The 25,220-nt window shown below is 43.5% G+C and overlaps 1 protein-coding gene across 1 annotated transcript in view; it reads left to right on the top strand.

The window, feature by feature from the left end:
• Positions 1-4,338: 4,338 nt before the first annotated feature.
• The window catches only part of LOC144766838 (perforin-1-like), a 126,893-nt gene continuing 106,011 nt past the window's right edge, over positions 4,339-25,220 (top strand). The window contains exon 1 of the mRNA XM_078650557.1: positions 4,339-4,412. The gene's annotated coding sequence lies outside the window, so the exon portion shown is untranslated. The remainder of the gene's footprint in view (positions 4,413-25,220) is intronic.

The raw sequence follows: 25,220 nt of genomic DNA, 5'->3' as shown, positions 1-25,220 counted from the left end.
TCGGGCGACGTTAAGTGCGTGCTGGTAATAACAATAGAAAGAGGACAGGCGCGTAAGCTCTCGGCATTGCTGTGGCAGGTCTGATGCAATGATGCGAGGCAGGCGGCTCGGGGAGCAAATGGCAAGCGCGTGCACAGGCACATGCACTCGGCGCAATCCGCCTGGTTTAGCTTTCCTGGATCCAACTCTATAATCCCGACATCTTCAATGTGCAAGCTCATTGGCAAAGGTCGAGACCTAAAAAGCAGGAGCATGGCAGAATAGACACTGCAAGGGAAAACAACCATCCGGCAGAGCTACTGGCCTCAGCCGTGTATGCTGAGAGGTGTGTGAGGAAAGGAAATGCCATGGAACCATCTGGGCGAAACTGGTTCTGGGAATCCCTTGGACTGCACTCACTCTCCCTCAGCCATCTGTCACAAAGGTCCAGTTAACCTTGCCATCACAGATTGTCTGCTGATTCTTTGTGGGTCCTTAGCTGCCCCACACATAACCTCAAACAGCCCTAACAACAATGGCGTAACAAATAACCCGGTCCAGGGAGCCCAGAGCTCCAGGCACTGTGTACGGGCGGTATGCTCCTGGCCTAAGACATCATGACTGGGTCCAGAGCATGTGGGGGCCCCCACCATGTACTTTACAGGGGGCATCATCAAGTTTCATTACGTCACTGACCTCATGGGGTCCTTATAGAACTTTAGTCAGTCTTTAGTCAGTCTCAGTCAACTCTAGGAACTCCAAAGCTATATCTCAGCCAACTGAAAGCCAGCCTAGATCCGACATCTGAGACCCTCTGCTAGTCCAGAAAAACCATCTGTCAGTGTCCCTACTATGCTGACAGGTTATCATTCGACCACAAGAAGGTCCCACTGAGATGGTCCATAAGCCTCTACTACCTTCAAATGAACTTCCCCTAAAAAGTTAGATTTCCTTGTCTAGCGATTAGCTCTTTCTAGAGGGTCATAAATCTCTCAGCTAAAGGGTGATAACCTCAATCCTTGGTATTTTTCTCAACTACCTAGCAAATTCATATTCTTATCTGAACACTACCATTTGCCGCCTCAGTAACTAAGGTAATCATTGAAACTAAATATGACAAAATGATCGCTCAAAAGGCTACATCTGTGCAATAACAATATTAATTTCGACATGCAGACCCCTTTTGCCCAAACTGACTCAAACAAAGCATGTTCTCTTGGAAGTCTTGTGCCAATGCTACATCTCAGAGCTATGAAATGGAGCATGACTCTTAGAGACCCCATAACTGATGGAACACCCCAGCCTTGATTACTGCAACGGAATATATAAACTTCTACCAGTTATCAACTTCAAAAGTTTAACCAAAGGCAGACTGTGGCTGACAGGTTAGCCGCTAATTCAAAACTAAGAACCCCTACCCCCACTGACACCTTGTGCAGCAGTAAATTCATTTCAACATTTTCATTAAAACTTACTAGATTTCGTTTTCATCAAATTCTCTACCAACTGTACCCACCCTTATTGTCCCTCTAGTACATATCAAGTGTCTCTTGCTTTAATCTTTTTTGGGAAATCCAGTAAGACTAGCTTTGCTAATAAAGGGGTCGATTTAGATCTTGGCGATGGAGTTCCCTTCCCGCCAAGACTATGGTCCAACCTCCCAATTTAAATGTGGATGGTCCGTAGTTTTATGATGGCGGACACCACTCTGTTTCTGCCCTGGTGAAACTTCTCAGCCGGTCCCAGGTAGTAGGGGCGCATCAGAGGTTTGGCTATATGTTCTCCCACCTAAATTAGATGGGCGGACATGCAGTCTTTATCCAATGCCTCTCTGCCAGGAAAAAACCTGGCAGTAAGGGGCCCTGAAAGGTACTCACTAGTAGGAGATAAAACTCTGATGGGGAGGGAGACATTTTTTTCAAAAAGAAAATCTCACATTAGCATTTTCTTTTTGGAAATAAAAAAACTTTACAAGTTTGTGGTATGGCACCGACCTGCTGACGGAGGCATACAGCAACATTACAATGTATTGACAAAAACCAAAATGACAGCGGTCCCTGCCGATGCTAGAAATGTCTGCAGGGCTGGCGGACATTTCTAAATTTGGCCGTTCGGAATCTCCGTCAGGGTGAAGGTGTCATTTACTCCGTCACGCTGGCGGAGGACAGCACAACGACCAGGAATTAAAATGTGGCCTAGAGTTTATTCCAATATTTTTCGGTAACTCTGAAATTCTATCCTGTTTGAAGCTTTCTGGTGTTCTATTCTCGGTTTAAAAACACACAACTGAAAAGATGGCTTTTTCCATAAGTTATGTTCATCCATTGAATACAATAATTCAGTTTTTTCCAGCAAGATAACCACTGTGTCTGACTTTGCAAGAACCAAGAATTATTTTCAGCACCCAGAAGTCACATGTGGTAATTGGGAGCTGTATAAATCATATAGCAGATCAATCAAAAGAACGCACACAAACATTATCAATAGTACAGGAATTATAAGGAAAGTGAGCTGAAGTCATCAGATATTTAATGTATTCACGAATCAGCTACAAAGTTTACCTTGAGTTATCCATAAGCCAAGGTAATACAGACAATGCATATCAGCCTCAAAACAGCTCAGCAGCAAGCGAAATGCACAATTACTATGATTTAAAACAATGCAGAGCCTAGATTATTATTTAAAAATATCTGTCTCTTAGACTTTGTTACACCACCAGTTCCATTACTTCATCTCTACCCCCAGGGGGATTCTTGTTTTCTGACAGGACTCAATGGTTAGGTGTTCAATGTTTAACCAGGTCGCAGTGTGGAAGATTAGGTCATTGACTTATAAAAGTGCCCTAGATCACCAGCCCCTCCGCGATCTGGCGTTAGCCATCACGGACGAGGGTGCACACCCTAATAAATACTTACGTTCCTAATGAGTGATTCTTCCTTTAAGCACACAACCTTCTCGTCCAACAAAGTACCTTAACCATTAGGACTAAACAAGGGACCGCTGCTGCTCCCCTATTCTAATATCCAAAACACCTGCTGGCCTCACCCTTGCATTGGTCATTTGTCCCACAATTTCTTGCTCTTCTCTCAGACCAATCCCACTCTTGCTTTCTTCCCACCACTCTGCTCTTTCTTTAGTTACCCCATGGCAGGGAGCAGTCTGGGGCTCCCGCTGGACCATATAATACTGCTGGAGGACAGGGAGGGCGCCCGGTCGCATCAATTGCGAGGATCGCAGAGATGCACCAGTGCTGCTAGATCCACCTCAAGAAACATTCTGCATGACATCTGCCCTTGTTTTCATCATGATGGCCGCTCCCCTGTGCATCAGTCAACTAACCATGGCTGTTTAAGCAGCTAAATGCAGTAACTACCTTTCTCCTTGGCTATCAGGGAAAAGCTGTTGCGCACGCGCACTTCACCCCATTGATCACTGGACATGCCAATGTTTGATCTTCTCACATTGTTTTCAACCTACTCTCCAACAATTCTCGATGGAAGATGTAGCCATAATCCTGTCTCCAGGGCCCTACTGGTGGAAGATCTAGCAAGGTCCTTTAATTGCCCAAAACGGACAAACACTGGTCAGTTTTTCTAAAGAAGGAAGAAGAATGTTTCTCCTGTGCCACAACATTGTTATCCTCTAGAGGTGACTTGGTAGCTTGAGACACCGTTATCTTCCTGAATCACTGTACTTTTCAGCATTTTAATTATTATGCATAGCGCCTCAAAGGTGCCGCATCAGGCAGCATTTGGTGCACAAAACGAAATATAGTGAACCAGACGAAAGAAAACATATCTGTAGCATAGTAGGAAAGACCTTAGGCTGAGGCGCAAGTCTAACTAACAATTAGAAGAATTTGCGTCTGTATTAGTACTTCCGTTCCATTAAAGATGCGTGTGAACAGGGTTCACTCCTAGTTTTGTGCAAACACTTCCACTAGGATCGACCTGTACGTAATTCATCAACTAAAACCGTGTACCAGAGGTAGCAATCTGGGCAAATAACACTGCACACGCCCTGTTCACAATTTACTTACAGTCACATGTAAATGTGGTTCAACAATAGCCTAAGTAATGGGGCAACTGTTCTTTGCATTCTGGTGTGTGTGCACTCACCATGTATACATGAAGGTACAGAGAGATAGCAGAGGGCCTGGTGCAGCAAAAGAGAAGTAAATGTGGGTCCGATGGCCTCCCCCTCATCGGCACGCTTTAACCTGCGGTCGACGTGTTATGTTCTATTTGTGGCAGTACTTTTAAGCCGAGAGGCGCTGCACACAGTGACACTTGATTTTCAGACTGCGGGGGCATGTTTACCTGCCCCTGCGTAGTTCACTCAGTACCTTACAGGTGCAGAGTACGGCTTCCCGTGAAGAATTGAAGAGTCAAGGACAAACGGACAGACGCAGCAGCGAGAGAAACACGTCGAAGGTAAAAACAACACCGGTGGTTGGTCCTATGGGATACTCCAAGTAAAAAAACTGAAAAAAGCGAAGTTCATGTAATTTTCTTTTGCATAGTTACGCAAAATTGCGGGCGTTCTGTTAAATTACGCGAAATGCGAATCTGGCATTTATCGTTATATTTTAGCGTAGAATCCGTTCTCGGATTCATTTTGGATGCACGGATGCATTTCAGAAGCAAATATCTCTCTCTCGCTCTGCCTGCTTGTATGCCTGCCATCTTGCCTCCCTTTCTTTCTGTCTGTCTGCCTGCCTGTCTGTCTGTCTGTCTATCTACCTATCATTGAAACTCTATATTTTTTAGTCCATCCATCCATCCATCCATCCATCCATCCATCCATCCATCCATCCATCCATCCATCCATCCATCCATCCATCCTTCTCTATGCAACCATATATTTGTCTGTAACCCCCCTTTTAGCTATTTATTCAACCATCTTGATCTATCTTGCTATCCATCTTTCTATGCAACTCTATCTATCTATCTTTCTTGGCCATTTTAGGTCTGGTGTTACACGTGACCTTTTGTTTTTTACAAAAAGTATGTGTATAATATAATTAATTAAAGGGGATGTCAGCCAGACGTCATCCATTAGTCCGTTGGTGCGTTGTCCACCCACACCAGCATACATCCTGGGGCAACGTGTCAGCCCACTTCAGCCACTGGCTGCCTTCACTGTGAGTTATGACTAGCTCCCCATTCACAGGGAGCAAATCCACGCACAATGTAGTTTCCTTCAGTGCCAAACACTGCTATGGTAATGTGTGCTTCTTTCACAGCAAAAAGTATTTTGACTATTTAACCAATGTTTTTTTTTCAGATTGAAAAGGGCCCAGCTGTTTTTTTCAGGGTTTGTCTCACACAAATCATATTCTAGTTGAACTTACCACCCCTGCTTTTATTTCTAAACCTTTGCAAGCTTTACACAGTTTGCAAAATGAAAAAAAAATATTCCATAGAATCCCTGCAAGTAATCCTCTGCAGCTTTGATCAACTCACCTTATTCTCCATTTGAAGATGGCGGCAGCTTTCAGGTTCTAGCAGCATAGACTGGTGATATTAGTTTTATCCCCAGTCACTATTGCTCTTTCTAGTGTTGCACAGTGATGTCAAACCTAAGCCTTGTCCTGTGTGCTGTCCAGAGACCTTCCTTTGCTGCGTCTTCCTCAAAAGAGGTGCCAGTAGTGAGACAGACAGCATCCAGGAATCACTTGAGGGAAACTTAGACTACCTTTGCATGGGCTAATTAGAGAGAGGTAGAAGGGTTTATAAGGAGAGTGTTGAACAATCTCTGCTGATAATGTTGGTGAACATCTCGTTCAGATCAACTGGGATTTCCTACTCAATCTCCATAAAACATGCGGTACACCTGTCCTGGGTATCTCAGCACTTGATGTCTTTTTGGTGGCATGCAAGCATAGGTGTTTGAAGCTGGCAGGCACTTTATGTGCACCTAATAGATATAGACCACCACATTCAAGCAGCAAGTGCTGGACATTTAAATCTACTTCTGAGAGCTTTAATTAGCATTTTGTATCCTTTATAAAGGCTGGTTACACAGGTAGCAATGTTGTCTTTAAGTCATGTCTTTGGCTGAAAGCAAAGACAGCATAAGAATGACAGCTGGTATTCTGCAATGGGAAATGTGCAGCGAAATAGAATATTACATTCCAAGAATAAATGCAGACTTGCATGCCTCCTGCAAATGTGCATCACACTGGGATCATCTCGAGTAACTTTATTAATTTGACATTGCTCTTGTTAAGTGAAATTCACAAGTTACATTATTACTCCACGTCATGTATTTATGTGCTGCCCGCTATAAAAAAGTTACTATGAGCACACAGAAACAACAAGAATGGCTGAACACGAGTTACTGTTGTTTACTGTGCTTATGTTTTTACACTACTATTTTTAGCAAGACATGCATCCTCAAGTCCAACAAGCATTGGCACAGTCAATAGATCTCGCCCATGGGCGAGCTTTTGGCTTTGGCAAACGGATGGTTGTGGCATACAGGGACGGGAAGGGAGAAAAAGAGACAGGGTGGAATCAACAATCGAGGAGGAGAGCAAACAGGGATGGGAGTAGGGCGACCAACTGGCATGGGTGCAAATTCAGGATGGTGGGTGTGAAAATTCAGGACAAAAATTCAGGACAGAATATCGAAATTCAGGACAAAAATTTGGGACAAAAAGTACGTTTTCCAGACAAATCAGAGGAGGTCGCGCAATAATATATGAGTAAGTAAATTGACAACAAAAATAAGTACAAGTCAAAAAAAGTTTATATTAGGTTGAGACGATCGTGCACTTCACGTTTTTTCAGTTTGCATTCAGCTTTGAGCCAGTGTGCAGGTCTTTTTGTGGTATTTCAGTTCATAATAATCTATGTTATATAATTCCTTTCTCTCTATTCTTTAAATTCGTATTTCATTTTCCTTTCATGTTTTTTCTATTCCATATTCCCATTAATTTTGTGTTCCTATTTTTCATTTGATCATCCTCTTGTCCTTCCTTTATTGTCAAATGTCTTAAATCTCATACTCAGTTTCTTCCTTCGTTTCCTCACTCCATTTGTGTCATACGTCTTTTTCATTTACCATTTTACTAATATATCTTTCTGTTGCCGCTTTTGCCAACTTCGGCACCCTTTGGGCCCCTCCCCATGGCTGCATCACCGAGATTATTCTTGTTTCATTTATTAGGTTCTTATCCTGTCTTGTGTTGACCTACGACCACAGTTTAAAGTTAGGAAGGGCGATTAAACTCTTCTATCTGATGCAGCCCCCCTTCCTCTACGGCCCCCCCCACCACCACCACTTAGTGGGTGCTTCAATACACTCTTGGCCCCTTGTCATTCTTTATGTGATAGTCATCCCCAGTCAGAATGACAATGGGCCTGTCCACAGGCTGAGTGAGGCCAGGGAGGGGTTGCTGCAGCCTCTGGAGTTCGAAAGAGAAGTGCTAGATTGTCACAGGGAAACAGCAAAGCAGCTTGCTGCAATCCCAAAATTATGGACAAAGGCGTCCGTAGGAGGAATGATGACGGATAACGGGCAAGAAAGCAAAATGACAGACAGTCCATGAAATTTACGGATAGTTGGTCACCCTAGACTAACATATAAAGTAATGTGTGGTAATGTAGCAGTTGGGGTAGTGATTGAGTTGTGAAGGCATGCAGGGTAAATGCATGCGGGGTCCCATCATGCAACCATGCTGTAAGACAATTATCTTAATATGGACATTGTAAATATCTTGAAGGTAGGATTCGTAATGGGCTTCTGCTGCCCTGTTGGCCTTGCTGCTCGAGGCTTCTGTGAACTATTGCCAAACAATTAATGGCCCTTCCACTAATTATACCTCAAAGTGACCTTAAGCTGTGCTTGGCATCTGTGTCCCCAAAGCATCCATGCCAAAGCCCCAACCTCCACCTTCTTCCAGGAGCCTCTATCCTCTGTACCCCAGTTGCTCCATAACACTATTTACTGCTTCTTTATATGCCATACACCTGTTTCCCAGTACTACTGCTCAGTGCCCCAGTTTGTGCCTGTGACCTTCTAAAGGACTGCTCCTTCAGTAAGGCTGTATGACAGAAACCCACATGCATTTACCCTGTATGTCTTTGCAATGCGGTCACTAATCTGCCTGCAACATTACCATGTGTGTTTAGCCAACGACTTGCCTTAGGGGGTCGCTGGATTTTGGAATAGTATAAATTGCTATTCCAACTCCAGAGTATGCTACAATAGGAACGGTGTTGGACTTAAAAATCCAAAATCAGTCCAACAAGGCTGGGTACAGACAGTAATACGTGGTTCCATCCGTGGGTCAACCATTGCGTCTAGTCGCTGCAATCCATATTTTTTGGGAGATCTCATCATCAATTCCCATCCTGGTCTTTATTGATTCCCCAAGTTCGCCTTGTGACAGGTAGTAGACACTGCTCCCTCCTACTGGTGTCATTGAATGCTGGGTCCTGCACCTGCAAACATTGAAAATCTGACCCTAAGCAGGGTAAGCTAATGTTGAAACAATGTAAAACCATGGGGTATCTACCTGCCTTTCCTGACCAGGTGAATGGGGAGAGGTCTTGCCGTGCCCTATGCCAGGTGGGATAACAAATACTGTATTGCTGGATTTCAATGCTTAATTTGTAAAATAGGAAGTGCAGGTGCTCAAATGTTTGTCGGAGGCCACACCTACTTTTTTCTGGCTCCCCCCACTTCCTCCACTGGCTCCACCAACTTACTCTATTAGCTCCACCCACATCTTCAACTGGCACTGCTAAAAGTCAGATGATCTCAATTTCAGAAGGGAGCCTTCCTCATAGTAAGGTTTTGATAGTAGGTTTCCTGCCCTGTGAAGGCTAATGCAACAGATAGACAGGCAAAATCCTACCAAATGGCAGATTCTGACCTCAAGGGTGATGCAACATACTCCACAGAGCAAATGCTCAAAGATGAAAAAACTGATCAATGTTATTGGTATGCAAAATGAAGACCCTGAGGTCCACTCCCACCACAACAACTTCAGAATAATGGGGGTCGTGGAGTCTACCAATATGAAAAAATGCCAGATTGTATTTATTGAGACACTTTCACCAGCACTCCTCATTGCACAGATACTAAACTTCTGTGACTGGGATGTGATATTTAGGATGACCCAAGAGCAAGGCCCTCAACAATCCTAAGGTTGGAATATTTCAATCTGCTCAGACTCACAGAGCAGGAAGCCAGGTGGAAATTCCTTGCCCTGACGCTCATACCTGAGGTGTAAAATATGCAATGCTATGCCCCGCAAAACTGCGTGTCAAGCTGGGTAACAAGACAAATTATTTCACATCTGAGGGCTCCAAAACTTGGGAGAGATAACTTATTGCAAACAAAGCACGCCATTGAGACCACTGCAACCAAATTCACTTCAACCAACCCCAGGCACAAGGGTCAAGCCATGTAGGGTACCTCATGTTACTGGATATCAACTGGTATCAACTGATACTCACAACCGCATGCAGCCGACTGAAGCACACACCACACCCATGAACACCACACTGCATATGCATGAGACTGAAACTGAGGATGTTTGTCAATTATTAATTTTAAGAGTTCTGATACTTTCTCTTTATGAACGTTTGCTAAGAATGCCCAGGAGATATTGAGATACAGTGAGAATAATTACATTTAGAAACAGGAAACAGATCATGCTGAACGCGCATATTCGAAAAATTATGCACTGCCTGTTACGGCACATGAGGCACTATCACTTACAATTTAATGTAAGAGATGCCTAGTAAAATCCCTCAGGCAATGTAAACTTACTGCAATATACTCTGCAATGACAATTGATTAAAGTCCAACACAGAAATTTAAAAAAAATAAGAAAAAACGGACACTCAGGACTCTAAGATCTTGTCCAGAACAAACCTGAAGTAATACAACTCATAAACAAGAATCTTATGTACAGAGCAGCCGGTCGACCACAGCCAGAGATGCTCCATGACATTAGGCTGATACCTTATCAAAAGTTGTTTACTTTGGAGATCAGGCACCCCATTGACATGGTTGGCTCCTATCCAGGAAAAATCCTCAACAATGACTCCTGAACAAGTTCTGAAGTCACGCAAGCCAAACAACGACTTGCATGAACAATGACTTAGCCTGAACCACGCATGGACGTGGTACAGGCTAAGACGGTCCAGTGTTCATGCAGGGCGGAGTTCAGAGGAGCATGAGACAGGAACAGGTAACAGGGGTTGAAGGGTGATTCAGGTTAGTTTTTTGGAGGTGTTTTTTTTTGTATAAGTGTAGGGGGTGGGGGCTTTGGGTAAGTTTTAAGGGGGTGGGAGATTCGGGTTAGTCTTTAGGGGTGGGAGGGGTTCATGTTAGTTTTTTTGGGGGTGGGGTTTGAGTTAGTTTTTAGGGGCTGGGAGGGTTTGTGTTAGTTTTTAGGGGGAGGGAGGGGATTGAGTTAGTTTTTAGGGGGTTGGAGGGGTTAGAGTTAGTTTTTAGGGGGTGGGAGGTTTGGGTTAGTAAAGAGTAGTTTTATATGTAAAGTGCATAGTTTTCATGGTACGGCAGGTCGTGGTAAAATATTTAGTGGTTTCGGTTTGGTTGATGTTTAGCCTTCGTAGTTCAGGTACTCATGAATTTTGAGGTAGTTGTTTAGTCATACATCCTTCCTCCCCCTTCTAGTGCCCAGAAATGTGGTGTACTGGCACATATGTGGAGTTGGCTGCAGTTACACCATGCCCTGGGGCAATAATATCCAAAAGATTTTTCACTATTTAGGGTGGGATCCATGGCACTGAAAGTTGGGGAGGGAACGGGGTAAGTTGTTCTGCCATCTTTTCTTTTGCAGTGCAGAGTGCAATTCCATTGTGTAGTTGGTGGACCCATAACTGAAGTAGTGTTAGACAAGATGGGATTGAATGGCCCACAGAAAGCCAGAAGGCTCATGGAGTACAAACACAGAATAGACCTTTCATTTCAGGAAACTCATCTCTCCTCCCTAATGCCCCTACTCTAGCTAGGAAATATGGTCTGCACAGACATTTCTTCTCATGTAGATCCTATTCTACAGGGGATTTGCATTTTGAAAAACAGACCTGTTGGCTTCCACTTGCTTAACCAATGCATAGATCGAGAGGGGTGCTACATCTTACTGACAAGACTACTTCACAATAAGAAAACATTGCTAGTTAACGTGCACGCACCCAATATCGGTGATCCTGACTTCTTTCGAAGAATATACATCCTGTTAAGAAATTCGGAAGTGGAGTCTTTGATTTGGGTACAGATTTCAATTTAGTGCTCCATCTTGCCCTTGATAGGTCCATTGGGGCTGATACAAATGCATTACAACCCACAATGATCTTGAAGGAAATGGTGTTATGTTTGGCTTGGTGGATGTGTGCAGATGGTGCCACCCTATAGGTGTGAAGTACTCCGTCTAGTCTTGATTTTACAAATCGTTGTGCCATAGAGATAAATGGCTTGAGACATGAGCAGCAAATTCGTGGGTGGAAGATGTTGAATACCGGTTTCCGGGTACCTCGGATCCCTCTCCCTTATTCAGTCTTTCTGCCCCCTGCAGCACAGTTTCCAGATTGTAGGTTCCCCTGAAGGCTCGCCTGTAACATTTCTTTAAGGACGAACTTTGGAAGACTATAGATTAATGTTTTCAGCTGAATGAGAGCTCAGTGGGTACCATGGAAATACATGGGCTTATTTATGGGGAATTGGAGTAGGGCAGCACCGCAAGTCTTCTTGCAAAGCTACCCTACACCATTGTGAAAGGGCAGGAATGCACCAAATGTATCCAATATGGTGTATTTACGTCCTCTCCCAATGAGCTGGAGCACAATTGGCAGCCTAGCGCCAACGCAGGCACCCTTGTGCCATGGTGCAAGGGTATCTGCTTTGCATGCAGGATTGTTTTTGTGCACAAAGGTGCACCTTCTTGCACAAAAATAATCATTAGAGGTGTTTTTGTTTATCTACGTGTGCCACATGGAAAGAGGAAAACAATAGGAGAAATACAAATATTTCTCCTTGAAACGCCTTTTCGGGGTAGGAATAAGGTTTTGGAGTTTCTTCAGGTTTGTGTGATTAAGTAAATCAAGAGCAGTGTCAAAACCCATGGGTGTTGTGTGGGAACACCCAACGCAACACCTATGGAGCTCCTCCCTGTCACAAAATAAGGCATCGCAATGACTTGCACTGCCTTGCCTAATCCATATCTATGAGGCCATTCAAAGCCATGCAAAGTAGCTTTACGTGGCCTCATGGATATGGTTGGGAGGGTTCTGCCTCTGGAGCATAAGAAAAAGTGACAGTCTGGCAGCACATGCATCTCATAAATAAGCCAGATATGTTTAAGGACTACATTAGGAGCATAAAGATTAGCAAACACTCCAGTATTCTGGTTTAGCTATAGGGGAGATGGGCCTTTAACTCCCTCCTTGGTCGTCGCCTACCCAGTCGGCCTTTAGACAGACTTCATTTCGTCTCTCCTTGTTGTCTCTTCCCCTATCCTCCCTTTCTCACCTTCCCTGTCCCCTCCCCTCTACGCTCCATTTATTTCGCCCTCCATGTTCTTTAAATGTTTCCCATTGAGACCTAGCTATTTGGCCAAAGCCCGATGGAGCTACCTGATAGCTATAGAGAAGATGGGTTTTGGGACTTCCCCCTTGACCGTCACCTACCCAGCCGGACTTTGGGCAGACTGTCCTTCTTCTTCCTGCCGTATCTCCCTCCCACCCCTTTACCCTTACCCCCTTCCCCTCTACACTTCACTTATCTCGTTTTCTATGCTTTTGTAATTTTTTGTCTAGCAACTGATGTAAATTGCAACTGATGTAATCTTGTAATTTTGTGGAACCTCATGTAAAGCGCTCTGCTACCTCTGGGTCTAGCCAGCTCTATATACAACTCTTAAAATAAAATAAATAAAATAAAATAAACAACTCTCAAGCCTGGAGGGGAACCTTAAAAAATTAGAAAGGGAGGTGAAAGTGATGCCCCACGTACAGTTCCTGCGAGAGGAGCATTCTCTGTTACAGAAGTATCGAGACCTAGTGGACAGGGAGGTGGCATTTATGGACAAATGTGCCCAAGACAGATGTTACGGTGAGGGGGAGATACCAAGTAAAACCTTGGCCTGGCTCTTGAAGTACCAGTATAGTCAGATACCACAGTTCACTACGGAATTTGGCGCGTGTATCATCTTGTGAAGACATAGTGGAGGAACTGGTCTCTTATTATCAGCTTCTGTACACATTCTGTCACACTGAACAGGCAGATGGTATTAGGGACTATTTGGATGAGGGGGGCTGGTGTAGCTAGATAACTGCTACACCCTCTTCATTAGAGAGCCTATAACATTGAACAGAATTAATGCAGCTGTAAAGGGGCTACCAGGCCCAAAGGCAACAGGCTGCGAAGGACTCCTGGACACATTTTAATTAGGCTTTTAAACATTTCCCCGACCTCTTGTTTGCTTAAGGTTTATGAGGAGGAGCTCAAGGAGGGGACCCTTGCACCCTTGATGCATGAAGCCATTATAGTGCTCCAACTAAAGCCTGGCAAGGACTACAGCTGTTGTGCTTCTGACTGCCCCCTGCCTCTTGTAAGCCTTGAACGTCACAATAAGGTTTTGCAAAAACATTGACAAACAGGTTGTCTCCATTGCTGGAGAAGTTGGCATCTCCTGTTCAATCAGGTTTCACAGCACATAGATCCACTTCAATCAGTCTGCAGGTGGTGTTCTCCACTATACATCAGATAAATCCAAAGCAGGATGCTGCTGCAGTCCTTTTGGGTGCACAGAGAATTTTCAATTGTTTGGAGAGGCCTTTTTTGAGGGCTACACTTGTGAGGTCTGGGATAGCAACATCATTCCTCAAACTCATATGTTATATGTGAAACCAGTGGCCAATGGGATAATCTCACAGGCTTTTACAGTAGTCAGGGGCACGAGGCAGGAGTGTCATTGTCTGCCCTGTTGTTTATCTTGGCAAGGTTTTATGACGGAACCACGCATGACATTACCATGCATGCCGTTTTAACAAAGCCTTAACCACCCAAGTCTTAACCATGCATGCCTTCACAACAAAATATGCATTGTTAAGGTATGTATGGGAAAGACATATGTGCGGTACAAACTTACCAGGTAAGTCAAGTTTAACCCCAATACATAAATATAAATATATATATAAGTCTTTAAGTGTAGGATTAGCACAGTGCCATCCACGATGAGACAGAAAGAGACAAAGTATTTCGCCATTTCTACAGCAAAGTCTTTAACTTTAGGATTAGTACAGTGCTATCCATGCCGATCTGTAAAATGGCCAAAGCCTTGTACCACTCCAGGCACAGTACTACAGCTTTGGATTGGTAAAATACCATCCAAGCCAACCTGAAATTAATAAAAGTAACCCCTGCCACGTGTTTCGCTCTTATTACAGCTCTTCATAGAGGTATAGCTTTGTCCAGACACAAGGGAGCACCAAGTATAAGTCAAAACAAAACCCTTTCAGGCATAGAGTGATGCATAAATTATGCAAAAAAGAAGGAGAGAACTCTGGGTAATACTGTGCCTGGAGTGGTAAAAGGCTTTGACCATTTTACAGCTCGGCATGGATAGCACTGTGATATATATATATATATATATAGGTAGCAATACAAATTGATTATCAATGGTTCAGCACTCACAATTTGTGGTTGTGTCAAGTAAGAAGCATTTAAAGTTCTGCATAAGTTTTCGATCTATTCACAACAGCAATGTTCATGGTGCATTGGCACGAAGCATATAATTAATGCATATGAGGAGAGTTTCTTTGTTCAGTCGTTCTTTATTTATTTTCTTCTTATAATCAGTGCACCATTGAATGATAAACATAGTAGCCAACGCGTTTCGTCCAATAAGGACTTCTTCAGGGCTCTGACTTATAGATGTACATGACCAGTTCCTACTGGCATTAGAACGGCCCAAACTTTGTCAATTCAAACAGTACAAGAATTGGAATACGTTTGTCCCTGTGGCGAAATGCACTCGTGGCATCTGCTTCCGGATTAAATATATAGATCCCGACCCCAGCCCACTGCCCTGACCCCTAAAATGGCCCCCAAGCCCAAAACAATGCCCCAAACCCTGCTCCCTACACTAAAATGGCCCCAGGCCAAAAAATGACCCCCCCACAGCCCCCTGCCCTAGGTCCTAAAACTGCCCCCAGTCTTGAAAACAGCCCCTTCCTCCTCGCACTGAGCCCTAAAACAACCCCCTGAAAATTACCCCCTCACTCCTTAAAACATAGTACCGCTTGCATAGTAACAGCCTGCCGGGTTAATGCTGTTTCCCTCTTGGCAATGATCTCACTGGCCAAGCATTTAGAGGACCATCTATCTCTGCATAAAGGATCAGGCTTCCGAAATGGGCAAACAGTTCTCTCCATTTATGCAGACAAAATACTCCTGTGCAAAAAAGACCCTGGGGTCAATCTTCCACCACTGATTAGTGAGGTAATAAGGTTCCGAGGACTCCAGAATATCTGTTGACTGGGATGACACTGAGGGGCATATTATCACGCCTGGGCGATAAAATTATCGCTGTTTTTTCGTCAGAAAACTGCCGATGAAGCGGCGATAATGGGCTTGATAATATGCTCTATGGAATTCCAATCGAAGCCCATGTTAGATATGAAGACATCTAACATGGGCGTCGATTGGAAATCCATAGAGCATATTATCAAGCCCATTATCGCCGCTTTATCGGGAGTTTTCTGCCGATAAAGCGGCGATAATTTTATAGCCCAGGCTTGATAATATGCCCCTCAGTTATTACGATGTACCCTACATACAAAGAAACCGGTATTGGAACACCCAGACAAATGGGCAGAATATGTGGTTAGATACTTAAGAGCACTGCTACATCGGGTTGTAGGTAATATCTTTTGCTAGAATTATGGCCCAGCCTTTGAGAAATTAGCACAACAGATTAAGTCCTAGATTCGACTATCTATAGCATAGCACTCATATGCCTGATTGTCCTCCCCAGTTTTGTGTACCTTTTTATGAACGTACCGATCCTTTTGAACAAAGCGTTCTTCTATGCACAAAGGTCCCACCTCATCAGACTGGCATGGGCTGAAAAACAACCCAGAATTAGCTGTGAAAGTTTACTTTTCCCATATAAGAGGGGGTTTAGAGGCACTGGACTTGAAATGTATTATATTGTAGCCCAGGGACATTACCTTTGCTACTGGGAGCACTCAGGTAAGCAAATCCCATTGGTTTATCTCGGCCCAGAGTGGAGGATTGCACGGTTGTCACGTACTGTAGGGGGAAACAACCATTACAACGCAACTTTTACAACGCACTACCATTACAACAAAACTTTTACAACGCAAAAACTATTACAACGCATGTATTTACAACGCATGTTTTTACAACGCAGGTACCTTTACAACGCATACCATTACAACATAAGTATTGGTAAGTATATAATTATATTTTAAATTTTATATGTTTGGGTTTTTTTAACCACTTGGCTGCTATGCGTTTTCCCCCCCGGTGCTGGGATTGCCCATTTTCCATTATTCATGACGAGCTGGGCTCGTCATGAGCGTGCGAGGAGGCTACACCATGACGAGCCCAGCTCGTCATGAGCGTGGAAGGGGTTAAGGGGTATTTTTAGGGTTCAGGGTCAGTTTTCAGTTTTTGGGTAAAGGGGCATTTTTAGGGTTCAGGGTCAGTTTTCAGTTTTTGGGTAAAGGGGTATTTTTAGGGTTCAGGGTCAGTTTTCAGTTTTTGGGTAAAGGGGTATTTTTAGGGTTCAGGGTCAGTTTTCAGTTTTTGGGTAAAGGGGTATTTTTAGGGTTCAGGGTCAGTTTTCAGTTTTTGGGTAAAGGGGCATTTTTAGGGTTCAGGGTCAGTTTTTAGTTTTTGGGTAAAGGGGTATTTTTAGGGTTCAGGGTCAGTTTTCAGTTTTTGGGTAAAGGGGTATTTTTAGGGTTCAGGGTCAGTTTTCAGTTTTTGGGTAAAGGGGTATTTTTAGGGTTCAGGGTCAGTTTTCAGTTTTTGGGTAAAGGGGTATTTTTAGGGTTCAGGGCCAGTTTTCAGTTTTTGGATAAAGGGGTATTTTTAGGGTTCAGGGTCAGTTTTCAGTTTTTGGGTAAAGGGGTATTTTTAGGGTTCAGGGTCAGTTTTCAGTTTTTGGGTAAAGGAGTATTTTTAGGGTTCAGGGTCAGTTTTGGGTTTTTGGGGTACAGGGGTATTTTTAGGGTTCACGGTCAGTTTTGGGTTTTTGGGTTTTTGGGTAAAGGGGTATTTTTAGGGTTCAGGGTCAGTTTTGGGTTTTTGGGGTGCAGGGGTATTTTTAGGGTTCAGGGTCAGTTTTGGGTTTTTGGGGTACAGGGGTATTTTTAGGGTTCAGGGTCAGTTTGGGGTTTTTGGGGTACAGGGGTATAAGGTAAAAATAAAATAAAATTAAATTCAAATTAAATTAAATTAAATTAAATTAAATTAAATTAAAATAAATTAAATTAAATTATATTATTTTCAATTATTTTAAATTTAAAAAAATATATATATACTTACCAATACTTACGTTGTAATGGTATGCGTTGTAAAAGTACCTGCGTTGTAAAAACATGCGTTGTAAAAGTTTTTGCGCTGTAAAAAATTTGTTGTAATGGCATGCGTTGTAAAAATATGAGTTGTAACGTCATACATCCACTGTAGGGTATGGGGAAGCCTGAGGGAGAATGCTGCTATCCACTTATACACGCCCACATTGCTGCTGGGTTTACAGTGACAAAGGCTCTCTCAAAGCCTGGGTTGACAGGACTGGAGCACATGCATGAAGGGGGGCAGACCATTACACTGGACCATTTCAAGGCGGGAAATTGGACATCCATGTTAGAAGGGTTCACCTAGAAAGGTTCAGGCATTCAGCTTCATCTGAGCCACAGGAGTTAACACCTCTAACACAGATTATTCAATTTCAGGACACCAGTGGGTGGGTCACTACACTCTACACCCATATTTCAAGGCTCCGGGTAGACATGGGGAAGGGATCTGGGAATAGAAAGATGTGGAAATAATGTTGTATGCAAATTAAGCTAGCTTCCCCAATCACAGACACAAGTTGGTGCATTATAAACATCTGTGTTGTGCTTCGTATACCCTAGGAATAAAGCCTCTATAAACCCGAGTAGGTCGCATGAATGCCCTGGCTGCGGTCAGGATCATGCCAATATCCTACACAAGGCATGGCAGTGTGTGCCAGAGGTGGAATTTTGAGAACAAACCTTTAGATGCATATCACAAATGATTGGTAGCAGACTGGACCCTAACCCCCGGTGGCCATGCTTGGCTATGGCAAGTTGCTGGCTAGTCCCAACAATACTGCAGTGCTTAATTTGTAAAACAATAAGTGCCAGGGCCTTCATCAGGAAGCTACTGCAGCTCACACTACCCATATCCTCTCCAAGTGCTGCTAACAGTACCAACAAAACTCCTAACATCACACTCCTACAAGTGTGACAATTCAGACTATTCAAGGACCCAAAGCTATAAGAATAGCTTGGGCGCAAGGTGTTAGTCCTTTTTAATGTATTTTAAATTAATAAACAACTGTTCGTGAGCTCATCTCTAAATCAGACACACAGCCCCACCATGTGGCAGAGTGCTTTAAGTACCGGTGCTGACACTTAAGTGGTGGTGCCGAGCACCGGAAACAACCAGCACAAATTAAGCACTGCAAGAAGATTCATTGCCATGCCAACTTACTGGCCAAACGTAGAGCTTTCATGTGCTGGGTAGGTACACAATCTCCCTTGATGAATGACCGGCTGAATGAGATGGTTTTCTCTAATGAACAATTAGAAATTTATGCGACATTACATCCAGTCTCCTCAAGGCCCAGATATGTCTGTGGCGCACTCAGATCCTACTTGTGACATGAGAGTGATGGCGGTGTCAGGGATGGAGCCCCGGAGGACTCCCCATCGTAAGGTTTTACGTCTCTTTTGACGCAGTTGGATTATGCTGCAGGGTTTGGTTTGGGATCGGAAGTGGATGTCTCTATACCCCTGATTGGGCTCAGATGGAACATTCTGGCTGTAACTGCATCAAGCAGCGTTGATGAGTCTGCCCACTCCTGCTGTTCATAAGGTACTGTTATTCCCTGAAACTTATAGCAAGATTAGTTTCCAGGCCCGGAACTAGGATCTAGTTCAGTGGTCTTCACACTGGAGGGTGGGGGGCACCAGGCTCTGTCTGTTCAGAAGAAGTATTGTGATGATAACAGTGCTTTGTTTTAAGCAGAAAAAACATGTTTTGTCATTTATATCCTAGCTGGGAGTATGTGTCAAAAGGGAAGGGACTTCAGAATAGTATATTTGGCAATCATGTATTTGATTGCATTTTTTAAACGGTAACAGAGCCTATCTGCAATGTTTAAATATGTATATACATATTTAAACATTGCCAATTCAATAAAATAATTTTGAAAATTCTGAGGGGGTCCAATAATTGTGTTCCACCACTGGGGGTGGGGGGCACGTGGCATTAAAAAGTTTGGAGACCACTGATCTAGTTGATTGGGAAAATTATAAACTCAATAATGTTAACACTGGGTATTACCACGTAAAGACCTAAATAATGTACTGCACTGCTCAAACACCTTTACTTCATATCTTGCTTTGCACTGTGTATATTGTTCTCAATATTCAATTCAATTCAATTAGACTTTATTCAATTGCTTTTTGAGACAATCATAAAAGTACATATATTAAAAGACAATTCAAGACATGTGATATAATACAAATTTCATATACCGTGCCTATTTACAATAACATTTCACAATGCAAGCAATCTTACTGAATTACATGATTAATATGTAATAAGTTTCCTGTGGCTGTATACTGTTTTTTAAAAACATTCCTACTCTCCAAGTCCTGTGTATATCATCCAGAAGCTGTAACACCAGAAAAGCTGGACGACATTGTCTCAACCCAAGAGCCTTTAAAATTGGGACAATCCAGACTTTTCTTATGCTACTATCACATGAATTGTAGATTGTTCTGAATGATTATCACATGGGCACAGGCTTAGTTCTCAGGACCAATCATTAGCAACCGATAAACTCACAAGCCTGTGGAAGATACTATATCGAAAACGCGTTAGTAAAAACCTATCATAGACACCGGGTATAAATAACAGATAAGACTGAATACTAAAAGAGGTTAAAACCAATTGGTTGTGCATAACAGTGGGCTTTATGCTTTCTCCTACTAGTCCTATGGAGTCCAGATGTAGGAGACCTTCTTTCTTTAACTCCTTTCTACTAATTGATTGCAAGGATGTTGGATTAGTATAATATTCCAGCTGTCCGATATCTGACATAAAATTTCTAATGAACCTCAACCATGGGATCACTAATGCTTTTTCACATTACTACATCGAAAACACAGTAGTAAAAACCTATCATAGCCACTGGGTATAAATAACAGATAAGACTGAATAATAAAAGAAGTTAAAACCAATTGATTGTGCATAACAGTGGGCTTTAGGCTTTCTCCTGCTAATCTTTCTTTAACTCCTTTCTACTAATTGATTGCATGGATGTTGGATTAGTATATTATTCCAGATGTCCGATATCGGACATAAAATTTCTAATGAACCTCAGCCATGGGATCACTAATGCTTTCACTAATGCTTTTTCACATTGTAGGCTGTCTGCTAGTATATCCCGATTTAGCTTAGTCTCGGGTCTTATCCATAACCGATGCCAGAGGAGAATAGGCTCCATCTTTATCAAATCGGCAATGTAAGGGAACCCCAACTCAGAGTGGCATACACAGATAGGCTGCTAGGGGCTGCCAGTATGTATCTCAGAAAACTGTTTTCCATAGTTTGTAGGGGTTGAGTGTCCGCGAAACCCCATACACGTGCCCCATTCATACCTGCTGAGATGCATTTGGCTTTGTAAATATGTATTAATTCTGATGGAGGTCTTCTCCCAAGTTTCCTCGCAAAATTAGCCAAGGCCGTTGTGGATCTTGCAAAAGCGAGTTTCTTTGCCGCAATGGCTCGTGTCCATGTGTCATTGCGGTCAAAAAGTATGCCCAAGTAAGCAAAGCTTTTTGTATGCTCTATTTTCTGGCCTTCCAGAAACATATCCCTACATTTGTGGCTCCCTGGCCCACACCTCATTATGTATGTTTTTGTGGTATTTACTTTAAGGTCCAAGCAACCCATATATTTGATGAAACTATTTAAGACCCGCTGTAAGCCCACTTGGGTGCGAGACATTAAAACCGCATCATCAGCGTAAAGAAGACCAGGAATAGGGCGTGCCGCTATTTGTGGGAAGTCTTTATTATCCTTTATCAGCACCTCGTACAGGCCATTTATGTAGAGGTTAAAAAGAAAAGGAGCCAGGACACACCCTTGCCTGACTCCTCTTCTAATAGGGAAAGGGGCGGTGCAGTCACCTGCTACTCTGAAGCGCACTCGTCCCTTAGCTTCGCAATATAGATGTTTAAGGAAATTAATGGTTAGTGTGTCAAACCCTATCTGTTTAAGAATCACCCACAACTCACTGTGCCTCACGGAGTCAAAAGCGGCAGTAAGATCTACAAACGCTAGAAACAATTTACCTCTTTTCACCCGGGTATACTTCCCAACTAAAATGGTTAAGTTTACACTTTGCTCCACGGCCCCCAGCCTTCGCGGAAGCCCTATTGGATATCGGACAGGATATTGTTTCCTTCAGCTCAATCTTGTAAACATTCCAATATGATTCCGCCCGCTACTTTAGTCAAAGCATCTAGCAAAGAGATGGGTCTGTAACATTTTGGATCCTGGAGGTCCCCCTTTTTGGAAATCGGAACGATGGTGGATTCAACCCATGTTGTGGGGAATGGGGCAAGGCAGCTGGCCATTAAGACCTGGGTAACAAATGGCCCCCAGAGTTCGTTGTTAGATTTTAAAAGGTTGATGAGAACCCCATCAGGTCCCGGGGCCTTCCCTCCCGTGCTCGCAGCAAGCGCACGTGTCACCTCTTCCAGTGTAAACCGGAGGTCGATATATTTAGTCGTAGGGAATTAGGTGGTTACCATATGAGGGTTTCCACTATGGGTAGCTTGTTTGGAGGCAAAATTGTATACTCCCGAGAAGTGCTCAGTCCACTGCCTCTCACATATAGCAGCTTCTATTGAAGGCCCTTCTCCGGAATTCAGGAAAGGAGTTTTTACAACCCTCCAGAATGCCAGACTATCACCCCTTTTGGAGGCTTCATGGAGAGATTCCCACACTTCATGTGTTGTTGTTGTTTTCCTTTCCTTAAAGGCGGCCCTATATTCTGCTCTCGCCCTTCTTATTTCTGCAGCATTTTTGGGGAGTTTGTGCAGTTCGTTTTAGTTTAGAATATGCCCGTGTGCACTTGGAATTAAACCAGCCACCAGGTTTTCTTTTATTCTTTTCCCTGACAGACAGAAACTCTCTAACGGCCGTTGAAATAGCCTAGAAGGAGGAAATAATACTAACGGGGGTAACCGCCTCACTCAGACAGGTCTTAAATGCCGGTCTACACTTGTTTATCAGTTTTTTGGTGATCTCTACGGGGTTCACCATCGACCAGCGGAGACTATATCCATTTGTCTTATCAATAACAATGTCAAATAGGGCCCGTTCGATTGCATCTTGCCTATGCGGCCCACTACTAAGAATTTGTACTGAGAGGCAGAGTGGGAAGTGGTCACTCAATACAATTTCATCCACATAAAAAGAATGTATTCTATGGGCATGGCTGTTTGATACCAGAATCTATATCTATAATATAATCAATTGTCGAATGACAGCCCCTTCCATTCTAAGTACAGGGCATAGGTACAATTGTATTAGTTAATTCATTAGCAAAGCCCAAAGTCATGCTAAAAATCAAGTTATTGTACAAGTTCCCCAGTGCAGAGTGGTGGAAATGAGTGTTGCTAGTGCCCTCTTCAGGTAAAACGCCGCAAGGCTTTCCATCCTTGCTTTGACATAGGCTACAATTGAAATCCCCTGCCATGGGACGAAAATCTCTCCTTTGGGCCCCAGATCCATCAGGTTACAGGTTGCTGCCTGAGCAAAATGAGGAATCTCCGCCCTGTCCTGAAACTTTTGCCTGAGTCTTGCCGGAAAACCGTGATCCATGCCACCATTACTTCGAGACTGGATTATGCTAATGGCCTGTATAGCGTAGCGGTCTCCCGAAATACTTGGTCCAAAGGCTGCAAACGGTGCAAAACGCGGCAGCCAGGCTACTTAAGCATGTTCCTTTTAAGGAGCACATCTCCCCCCATCTTCGGGCCTTACACTGGCTCCCAATTGCCAGTAGAATAAAATTTAAAACTCTTACTCTGGCTCATAGGTCCCTCCACGGCACATGTCCTAATTATCTGAGAACCCGTCTGCCTAGATATACACAGTCTCGCTGTCTTCGCTCAAATGATCAGGTGCTACTGAGTGTGCCACGAGTCAAAAGAGCTAGACTGGGCGGCCGGACCTTTTCAGCCAATGTGACCCGTCTCTGGAATTCCCTACCTCCTGAGCTGCGAAAGGCCCAATCAGAAATAAGTTTTAGGAGACAGCTTAAGTCATGGCTGTTCTCGGTGCCTCTTTAGGCTGCAGACTCCCAGCTAACTTCTTGTTAAGCCTTCACAGCGCCGGGACGCCTCCTAGTTGAGGCAGCTGTTCGCGCTTTATAAATACTAGTATTATTATTATTATTATTATTATTATCACCATCATGTCCCTGTGTTTATTACCCAACAGGGCCTGCAGGTTGTTAAGTAATAGTGTTAGGGTGCTGTGTACTTTATCTGGGGGGATATTATTATACAAATGTATCATTAGAATTGTGTGGTTTGCCTTAACATGGATAAGGACAAATTGGGAGTAAGGCTCATCGCTCAGCAACTCTATCTTCTACACTGCTAGAGTGTTGGATATGTAAGTTCTAAGTCCCCCTTTCGCTCTTCCGCTCCTGCCTTCTATGGCTGGGGTGTGGAATGTTTTAAAACCGTTAATATGTATTACCTCCTTTGCCCATGTTTTTTGAAAACACATGATATTGTGACTCGATACGAAATCCCCAAATAGGGGGTTCGTCAATTTGGACAGTAACCCGGCAACATTCCAGAAGCCTAAATCACATAAAGTTCCCTCTACTTCAGGGTAGATGATTGATGAACCCGCTGGACTAATTAGTCTACTTTCACGGATAGGTGTTGATCCTACTGGATTAATATCAACAATAGGATCATTAAGAGACGTCAAGGTTACACTTGTACTAGCTGTAACCTGAGTCTCCATAGTAGGGGGAGTTGGTTGAACCAGAGAGATCCTGTTTTTATTATTAAATCCCTTGGTACTGCGATAGCTATTGGTACTATGATGTCTATTTGCACCCTCCTCGGTGTATAAAGAAGATCTAAAAAAGGGAGCCAGTCAATCTTGGTCTTCTAAGGAACCAAGGATGGCATAACGGTTGCTCAATGGGATATTGTGTCTAGGCCACTCGCTTCTTATGGTCAGTTCACAAATGGAGTAAAGTCTCATGTGTCGAGGAGGTTGATAGAAGTACCCCAGGGGCAGTATATTTATATTCTGGGAGGAGATAAACTGGTTCCCTGCCGTATCAAGAATGGACTGAACAAGTCTGGGAGATCTAAAAGTTATGACCACACAGTCACCTGCTAGTGTCTTGCTCGACTTGCCCACCCATGGTATTCTGCACGCCATCTTAAACTCAGAGAAGAGAACATTAGTCAGCCCGTTCCTAACGGTCAGCATGTGGAGTGACTTGTTCCTTAGAGCTGACCAATGCTCAACGATGTTGGGTGGAAGAGGCAGTACATTTGCCAGTACTACCGTATATGCGGTAGCTTCAGGAGGAAGGTGTAGATTAAGATTTCTATCCCTATGAAAACCCTGATGGTCACTAAGTATATGTTAAGGTCTGTTTATCCTTGGTCCATCTGTGGAACCTCCTGCCGCTGTGTGTAAGACATTCAGGGGTGTAGGGGTCATACTATTCCCCGGGTGTGGGTCTTCAGATTGCAATAATTGCCTTGGCTATTCTAAGGTATTAGGTGAAGCTCTTAGAGTTGGGGGTTGGGTCTGAGCTTGTACCCCAGTCATGTTAGCCTGCAAGCTGGAAAATATAACTGCAGTGTTAGTAGCTGCTAAGCTGTTTCCCCGGGTACCCCTACTGAGTGTAACATTCC

Source organism: Lissotriton helveticus, chromosome 7 (assembly GCF_964261635.1).
Source record: "Lissotriton helveticus chromosome 7, aLisHel1.1, whole genome shotgun sequence".
NCBI lineage: Eukaryota > Metazoa > Chordata > Amphibia > Caudata > Salamandridae > Lissotriton > Lissotriton helveticus.
Note: the sequence above shows the minus strand (reverse complement) of the source record. Positions and strands in the feature narration are given on the sequence as shown.